Source organism: Falco punctatus, assembly GCF_963210335.1.
Source record: "Falco punctatus genome assembly, chromosome: 6".
Classification (NCBI taxonomy): Eukaryota; Metazoa; Chordata; class Aves; order Falconiformes; family Falconidae; genus Falco; species Falco punctatus.
In genome coordinates, this window is record NC_137585.1 from 79255295 (window position 1) to 79273753 (window position 18459).

The following is an 18459-nucleotide window of genomic DNA, read 5'->3' on the forward strand; positions in this document are numbered from 1 at the left end:
TAATGGGAACCTCGATATAATTCAGGCTGTGCAGCATCTGATTGTAGCAGACTGGTTTTCACTCCCAGAAAGCAGCACATCAAAGCAGACACAGATCAATAATACTTTCCCCTTCCTGTCTGGGGATAGTGTTGCAGGTTTCTGTTCCAGCAGCCATGAGAAAATGCCCACAAAAATCCAGATAGTGATCACTAAGGAGCAAAACCAGACTCCAACAACTGGCACAGTACCTGGTACACAAAGTATCACTTGAAGTGCGAGTTGTTGGTTCTTAGTAAAAGAACCTTAAAGTGTGTATCCTTAAGAGCTTTTTTATTTCCCCCCCCTCCCCTTCCCACTTCTTCCCTTTTACTTGAGCTCCTTCACACAGTGCTGTTCTCCCTTTTTATACTGTAGCTGTGGTAGTGAACGCTTCCAGTCCCAGCTAGTCATCACCGGATACAAACATTAAATGAAAACTTTTTCAATTAAATTTTAGGTTGGTTGATCAGCCAGAAGTGGGAAATGTTTAGGTGATAGTGAGTAGCGGGTATCTGGATGGCAATTAGTGTCTACTTCCAATACCCTGAGGCAGGGACTCAAATGTTTCACCTGTGGAGGGGGGGGTCAGGGCTTTTTCATCCATTCTTTTCTTTTCCTTTTAATTCCCTAACTCCCATAATCTGGCAATGTATTATGCAGCACAGACCAGGAAGGTGGGCTGCAGTAAATGCTGCTTTATGGATCAAGCAGTAGGAAGTGCTATACTCTTCCCCCCAGAGACTGAAAGCTTTACATCAATCAGCATACTGACAATGACTGCTTTTGAACTTACCTGTAGTGTAGCAGTGTGGAAAATCATTATCCAGCATTCAATTTTGTTAGAGAACACACATAATTTGAAGACTGAAGCACCACACGGCCATTTTGTCTGACACCGAGCACCTTTTTGATTGATCGCCTTTCTGTGCCACAAGGAGGAGACAGGATATATTCTTTGCCTCTTGAGTACGGTGCCCAAATAATCTCACATACTCTAATGACATGTGTGAAATTTGCCGTCAACATTTGCGTAAATGTAAATGCAGCGTGAGACATTCCAGTTCTCCTTCAGCACGAATCAGCGGAGTTGGGCACCCTGCACCAGGCAGTCTCAATGAGTGGCAAAGACAAAAGGTAGCGCTGTGGTACGCATTCAGATACTAATCTTGTTTTGCTGTGGATGATGTGATGCATATGGTCTTGGGAATGATGCAAAGGAACAGATACGGAACCTTGTACTTATTAAGCATGAGCTTTCATAGCAGATAGTTGCAGATCCAAGAACGTGCTCTGTCTGTGTCTGAACTCATTTCACTGGAGGATCGAGACTGTCATAAATAAGATCAATCATGTAAAGAGCTCTGTTTAGCTTCAGTTTCTTCATGAAAAAACTACTGCATGGACTGCAAACAATGGCAAGAATCCAAAGGCAATTACACACTGTTCTGATTAGGGAAAATCCAACCTCAATCTTCATAGCGAGTAGGCAGAGTTTCATCACATTTGAAAGACAGATTATTTCACATCTACTATTTAAAGTAGATTATCTCTTGTTAGTTACCTGGATCTGTATTCTAGATAATGGGAGTGCTGTCAGTAATCACTCTTGGTCCTCTTCTGGCTCCCAGATGAAAAAATAAAAGGCTCTTATTTCATATCTTCTTTTCAGGGATAGTCATTGCTTCACTTTTGTTTGAAGGCATCTCCTAATGTAGCTCTACATTTTTTAATTTCTTTATATTTCCCTACTTACTTTCATGCTCAGGTCCTGCTGTTTGACTCTTCTTCTATAAGCACATAGGTGGATTTAAATGTGAAGAGAGAAAAAATCCTTAATTTGGAAAACAAAAGGCATCCTGGAAGCACGTTTTCTTTATTCATTTAGTTTATTTGTGTAGTGGGACTTAATGGCTTTTTCAAAGTATCTCATGTTGGTAGTCCAGGCCTATGCTTTCCTCTTAGTACTTTGTGTATCTCTTGTCTAAAGCTGTGCTTCAGACAAGCCATTATTTCAAGACAAATCTTCTATTGGCACATCTTCTAGTGACAATCTTCTAGTGGCCTGCACTGTTCTTTGAACTTTACCTAGGCAACTGTTCAGATCAAGCTGCAAAGCCTACCTCATTACTGATACCTGCCCCACTCATCCCGTAATTGTTTCTTAGTTCTGCTAGAAATAGGAAGGCCAAGGGGAAAGACTGGAAAGGAAGGCTGAAATATTGTGGGGTAGTAAGCTGTGAACCGTTTGTATCTTAGAAGGTGCTTTCTCTAGGTTTTTGCATTGTACTTCAATACTATAAAAGTTAAGTGACAGAGAGAAGGCTTCGCAGGCTAAGATTCCCCCAGTTCAGATGAGGAACCTGGAGGAACCAGTTCCACACAGTCCTGCAAACACCTTTAAAGATGTGCATCCCAGAGACCCTTCCTCTGACTGAGTAGGCCTGGTGCAGCTGTCTGTCAACATTGTTCTGTATTTCAGCCAGAAAGGGTCATCTCAGAGTGACAATAAACATTTGTCTATTTGAAGTCTTCTACTTGTCTTCTTTGAAGTCAGTAGTATCGTTGCCTGCTTAAAGGATTGCAAGATTTTGCATTCCCGAAGTCTGTGAGCATTACTGAAGTTTTAACTGTCTGTATCACAATAAATCAAACATCTGAACAAATGTACAATGCCAGAAAAGATCAGGTATGCTTTCTACATACAATAGGAGACTGCTGGTTGACATCTAAAAGTTAGGTCTTACCTCCTTCTGTTCTCATGTTAATGCTTTTTACCCCACAGCTGACATTACTATGTACTTTCCTCTGTCTTTACATAGCAAAATAATGACAAGTTTGATTTAGTGCTTTTCACTTTGTACACAATGATGCTGAAAATCTGAAGTAACAGAGATTTATTAACAAATGCCTTTCGGTGATGTGACAGACATGACCCTTCCCACCCCAATTGATTGGATAGAAATAATACCAACTTTTTGCAGCGCATACGTGTTCTCTGTGTGTTGCTCTGTGGCTTAATACTGTTTGGCTTCATTCAAATGTGTGAACACTGGAGCTACAGGACACAGAAGAAAGGCTATTCTGCTCTCGGCCTTCTTTCTTTTTAGTATAGATAGCAGGACATCTAATTGTTTCTTGAATGACCTCCGAGGTCTTTGTGGAATGAGATTGTTGTCTTCTCTGTAGAGAAGAGCATCCACATTCTATTCAGTCATTGTAACTTAATTATAGGATGCATGTAATAATTTGGAGACAGTCAGTGAATTTGCCTCTCATGCAAGTCATCATGAGACTCTGGGAAATAGATTTACATGTTCATTTATTGTAAAATACTGAGATTAATTATTTCACCTGATATCTGTACTTGTAAGTTGCCAGCTGCAGCTGAGGATGACAGAGAATGAGCCATAGATGACATATATTAGGTACATTGTTTAACACCCTACTGAAGGCGTTTGGATGCTGCGTGAATGGAAGCTGTGTAGAGCAGTTAGAATTAAAGTCCATTTTATGCTTGCCAGTTATTCTGTTCCTCCTTTCTATGATACATGAAACTGGTTTTGAAGATGCTTTTGGTCACAAGTGACAGCATACACTATGCAGTATTTCCCCGTTGCTCCTCCTTGTAGTCATCATTTGGTTAGATGCAAGAGACATGTCGGTGTCTTCACAGCAGTTGCATTTCATTTCAGAAGTCTGTATTCTGTCAGTCGTTATTTTCAGAGCATGATTTTCTCTCCACATTTTTATGAGCCATTAGTAACGTAATCCTGCTTCCACTAGAAGCAGCTGGGAATGTGTCACTGCTTTCAACAGGTGTAATTTTGCCTTCGTGTAAAATGACTGCGTGTTAGGGGGTAGTGCAGGGTCTGCTCAAGAGCCTTTTTGCTTCTGACTATCTGTAGCGCTCGAAATTATTGAAGGCCAGGCTTCTTGTTAGTTTTTAATGATTGTTTTATTTGTGGATTGTGTAAGAGTTGTACATGGTTTATGTATTATTTAGTTTGCAAAGAATATTAAATTTAAGTATCTCTTTAGTGCCTCTTTAAATGCAATTCGATTACTTTTTGAAATTCAAAGTAATATTTAATAACTGTTAGTTTTCTTTTAGATAGTTCTTACCAAAGAAACAGGAGTTCTTACAGCTACATGGATAATTAACTTGAAGCTTGTCTGTCTCTTGGGGGACATCAGATATGTAAATGAGGAACTTAAGTCTGAACAAGACATGCCAGGGAATCACTAAAAGTTTTATTACACTAAAGCACCGGTATTAAAATCCTAAATGTTATAATATATTATTATAAACCACTGCATTTTAAAGAGCAAATACGTGTGTGGGTTTTTTTTTAAAATTTGCTATGTAAAATCATGAAAATATGTAGCTTTCAGTTTTTGAAGAGATACAATGAAATTTTGAAACCTTCAGCAGAAAGCATGAACTGTTATGGGAAAAATTATAGATTATACTAATGCTCTACTTTCTTTCAGTATCAAAATTTTAAACAAATAGAAGTACACAAAAGCAATGCTCTCCCTCTCCAATTCCAGAACTGAAGATGATTATACTTCCAGCTATCACACAATGTGTCATGCCATATTGAAAGCTATCCCTGGCACACGAACTTTCCACACTATTGTCCCGCTGAGAACAAAATTAAGGCCAAAGTTCATCAAAAAAGCTGTTTGATGCCCTTTCAAAAATTGGTTATTTATTGCCAAAACAATTCAACAGCCATCCAACCTAATCATAAGGAACGTCACGGATTAAACTTTTGCAAAAAACAGATTTCCATAGACCCGGTTAGTGTTCCTCTTAACAGTGTCAGCAGTCAGTATCAGGGGCTAAGCAGTAAGTGACTATAAAGATCACCCAGTTTTCCACTTTTTGTGGCCTCTTTTTTGGACTAAAGACACAGGCAGGCAAATACAACATCTATGAGTGTTACTGTTCCCTTTCTAGAAATAGGAAGCAACCACTTTGAATGACTGGAGGGTAATGTCTCTTGTACGTGCAATTCATAAAAACTACATATTCCAGATCTTAGCTAGATTCTTGCATACTAATGTATCATTTTATTTTTGGTGACCTGGTTGACCTATGAGCTTGCAATCAAGTATGTAATTCAAGCATACAAATATTATTTATTTAGCAGGGCTATTCACGTTTTTAAAATTATGTGCTACAGTTCTCCATTGAACTAAAGCCAATACAGGAGGGAAGCAAATGTTCTAGTCGCTAGGTCATCACTCCCATCTACTGATCCACCACCGCTGTTTACATCAACAGTGGATGTAAGATTCAACAACAAATGAAATCACAAAGTACTTCCCATTTTTCATGTATAGTATTTGGTTTCATCTGATCTAATTTTCCGATTGGGTTCAATGTGTACTCAAACCAAAGTGGGCCTGTCTGCTTTCTGCAGACATCATGGTATCATAATTCAGCCTACCTCTACTCTAAATGCAGGTTTAAATTTCCTTTAAAACTGGGGAAAATCTTTGTTTAACGGGCTACCTTTCACATTCTTACCAAGTGGTACCTATTTTTTTCTCCTCTTTGTTGTTTTTTGTTCCAAATCATGCAGTTCCATAAGATTATAAGCCACTATCTGTTATTTTTGTGTACTAGTTTTACTAGGTTTTTATTTAGTAATCCTAAAACCTGTTCATGTTCAACTGCATTTAAATTCCATGGAAGGAAAGAACATGACGTGTTTGACCGTTCTGGTTTGACTAAAATTTGGATGAGGTTTGTAAATAATTACATATTACTAATTTGAGGATGAAATGCCAATTCCATTCTAGAATTTTTTGGGAAACATCAGGTCCATTTATGAAAATTATGCCCACTGCATTTCAGAACCCTTGAAGTGAAATGTATGATAGTATCTTATGAATTGTTTGCAGTATTGGTAATTTCCAGGCATGCTCTGTGTAAAATGTAAACAAATATTTTTTGCATGATGTGTGAATTGTGCCAGTGCAATTCAAGAATGGAGAAGTTTGTTGCATGATAACGTATAGACTAAAAATAGTTTTGTATGTGGTTGAAATGCAAGATGTAAAAGTAATAATCTGTATCATTCATTTAATCTTGTATTCAATTACTTTGCATCAACTTTCTCCAAATATGAAATAGTTTGTAACAAATGAAGTAGAAATTAGCTCAAGAAACTGATTTATTTCTGATGTACCATGTTTGTAAGCTGTCGATGAAAAATATTAATAAAAGTGAAATGTTAATAATAGTGCTAATATTATTAATAATAAACTAAGAAAAAAGCAAGTGCACAACTGTATATTATTTTATGCTTACTGATATTTTGTAAAATACATTTGTGATATGCATTTTCAATCCTATCAACTGTTTTAATGTAGTGTGACTTAATTCTGAATCTGTTCTTTAAATTTGGTTTTAAAGCTTGTTATTTTTTTGTGAGAACACACTACCTTTGATTTAATTTTTTCTGACGCTGTGCCCACTGCATAGTAGAAAAAAAAAAAGTGTAATTGTAGTTTTGTCCTTTACAGCACAGGACAAATAAATGTCAAAATCAAATGGTGGTGTCCCCCAAGGGAAAATATACTTCACTTATGAAATATTCTTCCCCAGCTCCCATTGCTATTCCTGTGAACACCTAGGTGAAGCTGCCTCAGGACCTAATCAGATGCTGCTCATTTGCATATAATAAAAAATCGTGCAATGAGGTTTTAGCCCATTCTGAGGAAAAGTGCATAATGTCTCTTTAAAATGTTCTGGTAGAAAACTGATGCAGGTCTGGCTCTGGATGAATGGTTTGAATGGCACAGACCTGGTGAGAAATTAACGTCTGCTCATATTGTTGGTGTCTTGTCTGTTTACCACGGCATTTAATGAGTGTGTTTGGAGGTGGTGTGGTGCTATGTGGTCTTGAAAAGGCAGTGATATCAATAAACTGTCAGACTTTGTCTCAGGAATTATATTAATAATCAACTATACAAAAGAATCATTAAGGAAGCTTGAAGGTGGGATGGTTTTGGGGAGAAGATCCTCCTTGGGCATTATTAGCACTCTTAATTGCATTATTACTCAGTGCAAGTGAAACCCATCGCTCTTGGTTTATAGATATGTTGCACACTTTTGTGACATAAAATCCTGAGCAGTTTGAGATTGTGAATTGTCCTCAACCACTTTTATATTCAAGGTGCTTGATAATCCCTGGAGTTGCCCTAAACCTTTTTAATTATCCTACAACTAGTGGTGTGAGGTACAGCTAGTTTGGATTTAAGTTTGCACTTAATTTTATTAGGAGAGTAAATGATGAGAAAGCTTGTGATCCAACTAAAAACATAGATCGATAGATAGATAAACAGACATATAGACAGAGAAAGGCTTTCATATTTTCATAACAATTTTTAGATAATTTTGTTATCAGAAGGGATACTGACAGGAAGGGAAAAGAAAACATCTTGAAATTGTGGAGCTCCTGGTTTTCCTATTTTTCAACTAATGAATTCTTTACCTTTCAAGCAATTCTGTTTTGAAAAGTAATTTGGTTTTCCATAAAAGTAGATACATTGTAAATAAGACGTTTCAAATAATTTCAAAACATTACAAAATATTCTTTTTAATGATACTTAGAGAGAAAGCTGAAAGCTCTTCTTTTTGCCCCGATTTTATTTTATTAATGTCTCTAATGCCATCATTTTCCTGACACATTACATCTGTTTTCTGGTCAACTCTAATTCTGAAATTCAGTTATTCTCAAAACTGCATCTGCCTGCATATTTTGTCCTTGAGAATTTTGTGTGTAAATGGTTTGAGTAAACAGATTCTGAGTAAATGTACAGAAGAAGAGGTGAATTCTCCTCCTGCAAACCCACAAGCTGTGTGCGGTGGGGCTTCTGGAGAGGTAGGGATGGGAACATGCTCTGCTGAGATGGAGAACCAAGACTATAATCTTTCAGCTTTTGGGGGAATCTGATTGTACTTCCACTCCTTTCCTAGTCCTACTGCTCTAACTGTGCTGCCCTTGGGTGAGCAGATCATGTGCCTTTACAGAGAGGCTGCTGAGGAAGTCTTCTGACTAGCTGCCCTGACAAACTCCCACCTATGTCAATTTTGCATTGCATTTACAAAACTACCCCTCGTCCTTTATCCCTCTGCTCCCAAATGGTATCTATCTGTAATACAGATATAGAAACATATGGGGACTTGGATCTAATGATGCTTACCATGGTTTCTCCTACCTACCAGGGACCATTTTTTGGTGCTAATTAAGCAGGAAGCCTCATCTGCCTCCCTTGCTGTTCACTGTGCTGACCTGCTGCCAGGATGGTGCATCCAGCAGCCAAGGAAAAAGAGAGAACGTTGTGAAAAAAGGTGGGAGAAGGCCCAGCATCAGCAACCCCAGGTCTCTGCTGCCAAGCAGCTCTTGTGGAAGTGCAAAGACTATCATAGGTGGAGTTATGTGTCAGCAGACTTGGGTGTGGGAGGAGTGAAGGAGGATATGGAAGCAGGGATAGAAACCTGGAAGGTTAAGTGAAAGAAGGTGTAACGCAGAGAATAACCACATGTCTTTGGTGCTTCAGGGGTACGTGGCTATGGCCAGCTGCAGCTTGCAGCAAGGCAGGGAACATCTGCATCCAGTTGCACCCTCGGAAGATCTGTGCCATGCGGTTAGGCACCTTGGTTAGCCCCTGGGGTTAGGGTTCTTCCAGTAGTTTCATGGCTGGGAAAGAGTAGATGGGAAGAGCTGGCTGGTAGCAACACAGCAGGGAAGCACACAGTACATGCAGCAACCCCTCCTTCCCACCCATGTTTTGGTACAGATATGGACAGTATTACACAACCAAATCAAAAGATGCACCTGCTTTGGTGTTTTAGTTAAGTTCAAGAGCAAGTCTCCTCATAATTCTCTCTTAATGAGCTTTCATTCACTTTGCGGAGCATCGCGGAGATCACAGTTTCTGTTCGTTTGAGACACACAATACTGGAACTGGTGTTCTCCGCCTTCCAGGGAGCATCCAAGCTCTGGAACCCCATTACAACCAGCCAGAGTAAAAAAACCCAAAACTAACCACATACAATTTGATGCTGATTCCTAAGCAACATCGATGTCACTTTACAAATCCACTCTTACCAAGCTGTGCAACTCATTCTACAAATACAGATGAAGTTATTTTTGTATTTTATTAGAAATTTTTTGGGTGACCTTATTCACCCTACTCTCTCAAATGCCCTACTGAAAATATTTGTCAGAAATAGCTGATTTCAACCACCATAATTAAAAAAAAAGATAGTTTAGATATTAAGATAATACTTAAAAATAAGCTACTATTAAAATGTGGTGCTTCAAAATAACATACTTATCTAAGCTGTTTAAATTTCTTATTTTGAGATGTAAATTTATGGCTACTATTTCCCCTCATTGTAGTATTTCCTAATCCTGTCATTCTTTTAACTTTTGTTTTTACATATAATTCATTTCTTGTTTGCTACTCATGCATTTCTTAAACAGCAGTGTTTCTGTAATATTAGGGTTTTTTTTCCCATTTTCCAGCCTGTATCTCTTCTGCTTCCCATTCTGACTTATGAGGGCTTAATTCCCACTCTCTTCCTTGCCTATCTGAATGTTCACCAAAATATATAGTGTTAAGTTTTAAAGAGACATCATTAGGTTTTAATATCAACATCAAGGCAGCTTAATAAGAGAAGTAGAGTTGTCACCTTCCTGAGCCCAGTTTTCCATCTGTTTCCAGCCTTAGGCATTACATCAATTTACAGTCTGTTAGCAATTGTAGGTTTTCTTCACAACTATGAAAGCAAAAAACAATATTTTTCTTTTCATGGAAAAGATTTTATATGAAAGTTTAGAATATACAGAATCTTAGTGTAACATATGGGTTATATAAGTATACAAAGCAGGTCAATTTGGCCCATTGCCTTAAAGCACAACTGGGTGTTTGACACCACCACACCACAAGCAGTAGTGTAAATCAGAAAATCTGCACACAGTTTAGTCATCATTTGTAATGTATATGTGTATATTAAATGAGAAATGTTAAATTTGATTATGTAGATTTAAGAACACCGTTTACTTATTAGTTGCAGAAGGTATGGCAGAGATGGATGAAAACCTTGTTCCTGAAAAGAAGCATATTCTGAATATACGTTGCCCACCACATACTGTAATGTGTGATGGAGAATCATTCAAGGGCTGATAAACCACCAAAAAAATAGTAGAAGCAGGATTTCATAAGTGGATATATTGCCCCTGTCTTGTTTTTGCCAACTTATATTACCACAAGTTTTCTCCCTTTCTTGTTGTTGAGGAAAGGTTACATTTGCTGTTGCGGCTGACAAGATATATGTAACTGGCGTGTAAGTTAAAGCATGACTGTGATTGCTTGGAGAAGACACCATGCATTGCCACACTCACAGTTTTTTATCTAGATCGAGGCAAGTGGACCACAGATACAGAGGCTGAACCTTTCAGTCTTCGGTGTTTCAGTTCCTGTAATACCACTGGGAGAAAGGGAGATACTGTTGTGCCTGTTTTACAATACAGACAGAAGAAGTTTGGAAACCGAGGGGTCCCTCTGCTTCAGTTGTGGTAGGCATAGCTGAACTGAGCGTGGAGTCTCCTGGTTCATGGTAACAGCACGTGTGGGCCACAGGCTACGGGCTTGACCGCAGCATCTTCTCCAGACTGCTCACTCGTAGGCTATGGACAGATCCTAGAAGGATCTAGTGCTGAAGAGCATTTCCTCAAACCCAAGATTAATTTGGTTCTACAAGGTGACTTCTCTTTCCTGAAGGGTATTGGTCTGCTACGTAATTATTCCTGTTAATTCAGTTTTTATAAGAGGAATATTGGAGAGACAGATTTTCGGATGCTGCAGATGGTCTTTTCCCTTTGGCCTCTGTGGACCAGTAACAGTGAGAACTTGCTGAAAAATCTGTCCCTGATTAACAAGTGTTCAGTCTTGGTTGTGGTGCTGCCAGCTCTCGCTACTCCTGCACTGCAGAATTTATTTCAGAGCTGATCCTTGCACCTGTGTGGGCTGGCAGCCCCACATGCTCGTTAGTTCCAGTGTGGGCAGGGCCGCCCCAGCTGTGGAGAGGGGTCAGGAACTTTCCTTTGCAAACTCAGGGCTGTTTTCTTGGGGTGAGTCATCACCCAACACTTCAGTCCCGTCTGTTATGCTTTGGCAGCAATTATCCTTGCCCCTATCTCCCCGTATTTATGAGGCAAATAAAATTATGCCTCTGTTTTACTTTGTAATGTTTAGGAAATGTTTCCATAAACAAGAGGGTACTGGAAAAAACAAGTGCATGTTGCCTGATATTCTCTCTGTCATGTGCAGGCTCATTTCTCAAAGGTGTTGCTATAACAGTGAGGAGCTGACAAAGGCAAATTTATTGAAAGTTGTACGTGTAAATTCCAGGTCAGTTCTTTTCATGAGCAGAGGCTATGTGGTCCTCTTCATTCTGGAAAATCCATTTTTTCTGAAAGCTTCCATTGTACTAGATGCATAGAGATTAAAAGCAGCAGCTACTTTATTCAAAACATGTTTGCTTTAAATTACAACAGGTTACTTTGCAGCCAGACATCTGAAAGCCATGTGCTAAATAAACCGTACATTATGTGGAGAAGGGTGTTAAAAATCCCCTGAAGTTGTAGAAATATGAGAGGCAAAGAGGAAGAATATGTTTTTGGCAATGGTAGTCAATGCATTGAGGCTAAACTGAGCTTCATCTCTGTGGTTCTTCTAGCAAGGAAGACATATGTCTTGAATGTGGTTCAAGTATATTGCAAACACACGCTGCTTAAGGAGGTCAGTGGCGATGGCAGACAGTGCTGCAGAACTAGACAGAAGTTCCAGATAGGGAGTTGGAACCTGCACACTGTATATGCACATACGTTCTGGTACATGTTAAAATTATTTAATTGCCAAGCCTTAGTGTTTCCTCTGGCTGCTCCTTAGAAATATGTTAGAAGTAGCAAATGACCGAGCCACCATACCCATTTTGCCCCAGTGAATTCTTTTAAAAGCTCTTACGGGAGCCTGCATAACTACGGGGCAAGGCTGCTACTGTTGGAACAATGAGCTGGCATCATCTAATTGAAGCACATTTCTTTTGTTAACTTGCTAGCTGTTTAATATTTATAATAATTTAATTAATATGCCTGATGTTTGCAACTGTATTATTTATCCAGGAAATAGAGCTCTCTACTGTCAGCCTGAGTGAAATGAGTTTTACCACACCAAATAACGCTGCAAGATGGTGCACGTTTAGAGAACCAGTGTGGCATGGCCACTTCTGCACAGAGTACTCTAATTTCTAAAAAGAGTCTTGGTTTTCAAGCACTTTACTTGAACAAGAATATTTAGTTTATTTGTTATTTTATGAAGCATTTTTATGTGTAGAAAAAGTGCTACTTGTTTGCACATGCTGGTTATGTGGCATTCTTACATGATTTCATGCTTTGCTGATGGAAAATTAGACCCTTGTGTATTATAAAAGAATAGAAAAAAGCTATAGAATCAGGATGCGATTGCCTCAGGACATTCTGTTGACAGCTAGAAATATATACAGACAAAGCAATGTCACTGGATGCTAATGTGAACTATACAAGTTGATGAGTACTGTAAATCCCTGTAAAAAGAGAAATCTATACCCTTTTATTTTGCAGGGGTTTGCCTTTAAAATTGCCACTAATATCACTTCTATAATTTTGCTATATATAATCATTATTAAGATTTTATAATTATGGACACGCTAGAGCACAGATGTATGTTTTTGCTAGTGTATCTGTATTCAGAAAGAAATTTAATCTTCCCTTGTTTACTAAACCTTTGCTTCACATTTAGGTAAGCTGTTATTAGTTTAAGGGGGAATTTTGACTGCATAAGGAATGCCAGACCAAACCAGTATTGAGTTAGAGAAATAGGGTTCAGTTTTTGAAACTAAAGCAAGATACATCAAATTAGCCCTAGCATTACAGGTTTTTTCATGGCCTTTTTATGTTTTCCGCATCAACCCCTATAATCAGCCTAGATGTTCCGAATAGACCAGTTCTCAGTAAAAAAGTAAGAATTTGCTTCTGCTGAGCCTAATTCCGTCATTACCAGTAGATTGCAATACTGTATCATTCCTGAGGTGTAACTATTTGCTTTTTTTTTCCATTTTCTGAAATGCTCTCTTAACAACTCAGATCAACTAAAGCTGTTTTGATATTGCCTGCTTCAGTCCATCTTTCTTATTTGTTTAATCTTTTAAAATACAGCAGAAGTACAAGAAGACTGCAACAATGCACGACCTATGTAAAAATCTCTGTTTTCCCTATATATATTATCATGATAGCCCTTTGGACATCAAATATTTATCCTAATTACAATTCTGCTCCAATCTGAATATATTTTATATGTCAGCAACGCTGTGTCTGCGAGAAGAAAAAAATAATTTTGCTCTCAGACACATTGCTGTTGGGGCAGAGTGACTGGACTCTGTACCTGGGAGCAATAGTGGGCAACAGTGGGCTCTAATCATACAGTTTTGATTCAAACTAGTAAAAAAAAATAATTTATAGGTTTATTATTTAAAATAATAATAATAATAATAATAATAATAATAATAATAATAATAATAATAAATTATAAAATTGGGTTTTAGTTCATGAATCCTGTATTTGCCTGCTAGGTAAAGTACCTACTCAATCTAGCCTTTTTATTCCAACTACTTTTATTCTTTATGTGGAACCAGGTGTCTCTCCTTACAGAAAGTGTGACACCTGTAAACATCTTGCAGACCTGCAGTTGGCCCAGCACACGTGAGAATGCCATGCCCCATGTTTGGAGGAGCCCTTTAAAGCTGGAAAGACTTCAAATATGAACTGGCTAAATGGCTAGCAAATATATTGTCTCGTGTTCTGATTAGGAAACAATTATGAGACTAAAATTTGAAATGCACCAGAAGTTACATTTGCTTTTAGAACAAGAATGAAAGGCCAGGAAAACTTCTGTGAACCTAATTGTTTGACATGGTATGGAAAAGAACAAAGTCACTGGAAGATCGTAAATAGTTTCTAGTAAGGCAAAGCAAAACTATGTCACTAATCTGTTAGAATTATTTGAAGATATTTCAAAACGAGAACAAATTTTTCTATTCTAAATTCTGTATTTTAAAAGGCTTTTACAAGCCTTCCTTGAGGTGGGCTATTAAAGTCTCTAAGTAGTTGTTGGATGACATACAAGAATTGTTTTAGTAAAAATGTCTGCAAGACAAGGAAAAGGAGTAGGAATAAATTATTTTTTCCATAAGAAAGGCTAGCAATGGTTTCATGGATTAATCTGTGGTCCTGTATTATGTAATATAGTTATTAATAAATTACAGTTGAAAATATATTATAAATGAACAGAAGATTGCTAGAGAATCAGGATGTGATTGCCTCGGGGTAGTGTAAAGCAAGGAAGCAAACTTTGCAGAAAATTAGTAAAGCTTGTGAGGATTTTCAAGAGGACCTATTTAAAATAGGTGATAGAAAACAGCATGGCAGACAGAACTTGATAAACATTATGATTTCAGAAACTTTGAAAACTTTATGGACAGCTCAGGGAAGTTATCTGCTTCTTGTATGATTCTAGGGTATGATTCTTATTAAAAAGGGAAGAAAATATTCATATATTAACAAGATAGAGAAGGAATAAAAAACTTTATAGCGCCATGATACCAAATGAAGGTATAACCTCATCCAAAATACTGTGTAAGGTCATTCTTGACCTTTGAGAGGTGTGGGAAAAGGCTCTGAGAAACAAGCGGGGCATCCAAAAACTGCAATGGGAATTTAGTGCAATTTACTTTAAAGAAGAGAACAAGAAAAAGCAATTTAGAATCAGATAAAAGAACAAAGGTAGATGGGGATGGTCTGTTCTTGTCTTGCAAAGCAGAAGGATTGTCAAAACTGAAGGACAATAAATTAAAATCTAGTAAACAGAAATATGTCTTCATGCATAGATTGGGCCGAGGAACTGATTTTTCCCTTCATGTCAGGGAGGTCGTAAATTTAACAGAATTTCAGTAGGGGATGGAAATTTATCTGACTAACAAATATAACCAGATTTATACCGGATAATCCTGAAAGAAGAAAAGAAAAACAAAATCCCAAACCCCACTCATCAGAAAAAGTTTGGTCTTGGAAAGAATATAAACCCTTCAGATTCAGACTTTATACTGATCTTTAACTATTAGGAATAGAGAGGCCGCTTTCCTGGGGAGGGATGCTCTGCTTTCTGACTAAAGTGGAGTTTCTTATCCCAATTTCTGACTAAAGTGGAGTTTCTTACCCCACTTTCTGAGGAGGTGTGTGGTGTTGACTGGTGTCAGGTAGCAACTGCTGCAGTAAATGGAGGGAGTTGTTCAGCAAACTATTAACTAGTAAGACATTTCCTGTGTTTCTGCTAAATTCTTTCTAGCTGACAAGCCTTCCCTAGGCTCCTTGGAGTAAGGCTACCCTGGCTAGCCATTACTAGCCACTTCTAAGCCTAGTCACCCCTGCTGTTCTGGGTTCCAGCTGCAGAAAAGAGAAAATCCGGGCAAGTGTAGCCATGGTTACCAGTCCAGAGAATGAACAGATTTTGAATATGCTAATACCCACTGATGCTTTTATGCAGAAAATACTGGAAATCTGTCTGGCAAACAGTTTTTCCAAGATGGTAGTAACCTATCCATTGAGAGTCACTCATATGTACCTCCACTTACGCTATGTAATACTAGTATTTGCATCGTTCTACGGAAGGTCCTCACTGAGATCAGGACTTGAACAAATTGAATGAGTAGAAGTGCATTAATAAATAAATCTCTCTTGTACTGCATTTATCTCATGTAATACTTCATTAACACAAACCATATTTCTTCCCAAATTCCCACTTCTTGATTTTCCTTCTCCATTCCATTTTTTCTATCCTGTAATTCATCAACAAGCACTTCATGATACTGTTATGAATAATTAACTGTGGTGTGGAATCAAGATGTTTTACACCACACACAATAGCTCTTTTGGAATGATAAGCCATAAGCAAAACATTCTTAAATTAGACAGAACTGAGGTTGGCTCTGCATACGCAAATATTGTATCACCTTTTCTATAGTTTCAAATAAACTGAAAACACCCTAAAGAGTATTGATCCAGATTAGTTCGGTTGAGGTTGGTATACCTTGTGTACTCAGGCTCTCATTTAATTAATAAGGGTTTCATCTAAAATGTGGGGTAAATTTGGGAGCAAAATTTTATTCTCTGAACACAGATATGTTGGCAGAGGTCTGTATCTGTATGTTAGTACCTCCGGAGTAATAACATACTAGGAATGCTTTCTGAAACTACTAGCTGCAATTTTTAAAATACAAGCTTTAAGAACAAAGCAGCTAAAGTTCAGTTCTCCTTTACTGTTTTAATGTCTGCTGTTTCCATTTAATAGTAAGGAGGTGAGTAACCACAACTCTCAATTTCAACTGAACTCTTCTAGATAAGGAATCCAATTTCAAAGTTATTTGTGAATCACTTCAAATAACAAATGTATTATATAAAGACATGTCATCTCAGAAAATGGTAAAATTGGCCAAAAGATTACTACCTTAATATCCTTTTGCTACATCCTTGTTATTTCTCAATTGCTTTCTGTTACAATTAAATTAACTTGTAATTAGTATCATTGTTATTTGAAAGGCCAGATTTTTTGTTATAAAACTATAGACTTCTAAGGAAATACATCAGAAATATATAATTTCACTTTTGGGATAATAATTTTAATATAATATTTGTTGCATGCGTATATTTCTGTAAATTATTTTACATTTATTATATATAAAAAGTTTAGCATAATATTCTGTATTATGAAAAAAAAATCCAGTTGAAAAAGAAACTGGCAACGTTTGATAGAAAAATAATAAATATATAAACATCTTTTCTGTCTATATGATTAAAATATAAAGACAAAATGGTCAGGTTCAAATTGTTGTTGGAAGAAGCAAAATTTTGTGCCTCTGCGTCGTGAGAGCACCGTGTCAAACCAAATACTAGAAGATAGAAGGCTAGTGGAATTTTTCCTTTTCATCCAGGATACTGACAGTGTTCCTAACCCTGCCTCTTAAATCTGGAAGATACGGTGACAAGGACTTATTTAAATTAAACAGTTGGATTTGTGACTTGCTCATGTTAGGTGAAAAGTGTTACCTATATTCATAAATGGCCCAGGGCCAAATTCAGCCCATGCTCATGCCCCTTTCCAGACCATTGAATGCCTCTGAAATCAGAACGTGGCCATCACACTTGATAAATTGTAAATGGATGCAAACCTTCACATCCCGTGTGCAGTTATGCGTTCTCAAAGCACAAAATGAGCCGAATACTGGACAGAGCATACACCCCTGGAGCCACTAAGAAGACATATGGCATAATCCAAGGCAGGTGTTTGTAAATCCAAAAGATCACATTAGACCCCTAAGGCTACAACCTGAGTGACAGCAGTGGGATTTTGTAGTTTATCTAGGACCCTAAATTAAGTTGTCACCCTTAATTTGTGGGAGAACATCTACCAGGGGCAAAAGCAAGTTAGGAACTTTTTCTTGTTTTGCAGGTTGAATTCTTTCCCAGCTACTAAAGCCTACCTTGTATTTGAAATATATGCGTTTAAAACATCGTTTACCTTTCAGTTAAGCAGCTTAGTCTGTTGTCTTCTGTTATTTTTGTTTTGTTTTATTTTTTGAGAAAAGACATAGGTGTCCAGTGAGCAGTCAACAGCTATGGGATTGTCCGGGACATGCACATGTCCTTTTCCAGCTGGATCATTCAACACATGCTGAATTATGGAAACCCCCTTTGACTGATGAGTTCAGATCAGCTTTGGCAGATGCACATTCTAAAGGAGTAGATTAATAAATATAAACCATTGAGCTTAGCAGAAAGTGCTGCTCAACATTGTAAACTGCCAACTTTATCATCTTTAAGTAAAAAATACAGTTTTTCTTCCCAACAAAGACTTTTTATAAAAGCAATAAGGTAACTGCATGAAGTGTGCTTATCATGATATAATCACACCCCAGGGGGAATGAGAGGTGCTCGGCTGCACCTCATGCTTTGTAATGACCCAGGGGTGTGATTATCTTATGATAACCACACTCCCTGTCATGCCTTATTGCTTATATATTCCACATGTCATAATGAATCCTGAAGCACTTTCTAGGTCTCGTGGCAAATGCAATGACTTTGAAGTATAGGAAGTAGTCAGATTTTCTAGGTACATACAGATTAATATTGTATACATTAGGAGGAATTATGAATGACTACTTATCTTTACTAGCCAGGCCATAGTTTTTTAACTGTTTCTAGGTTCTGTAGGTTTCGTATGGTATTTTACAGGGATGTGCTTAAATTGTTCTCTGCAAATGTG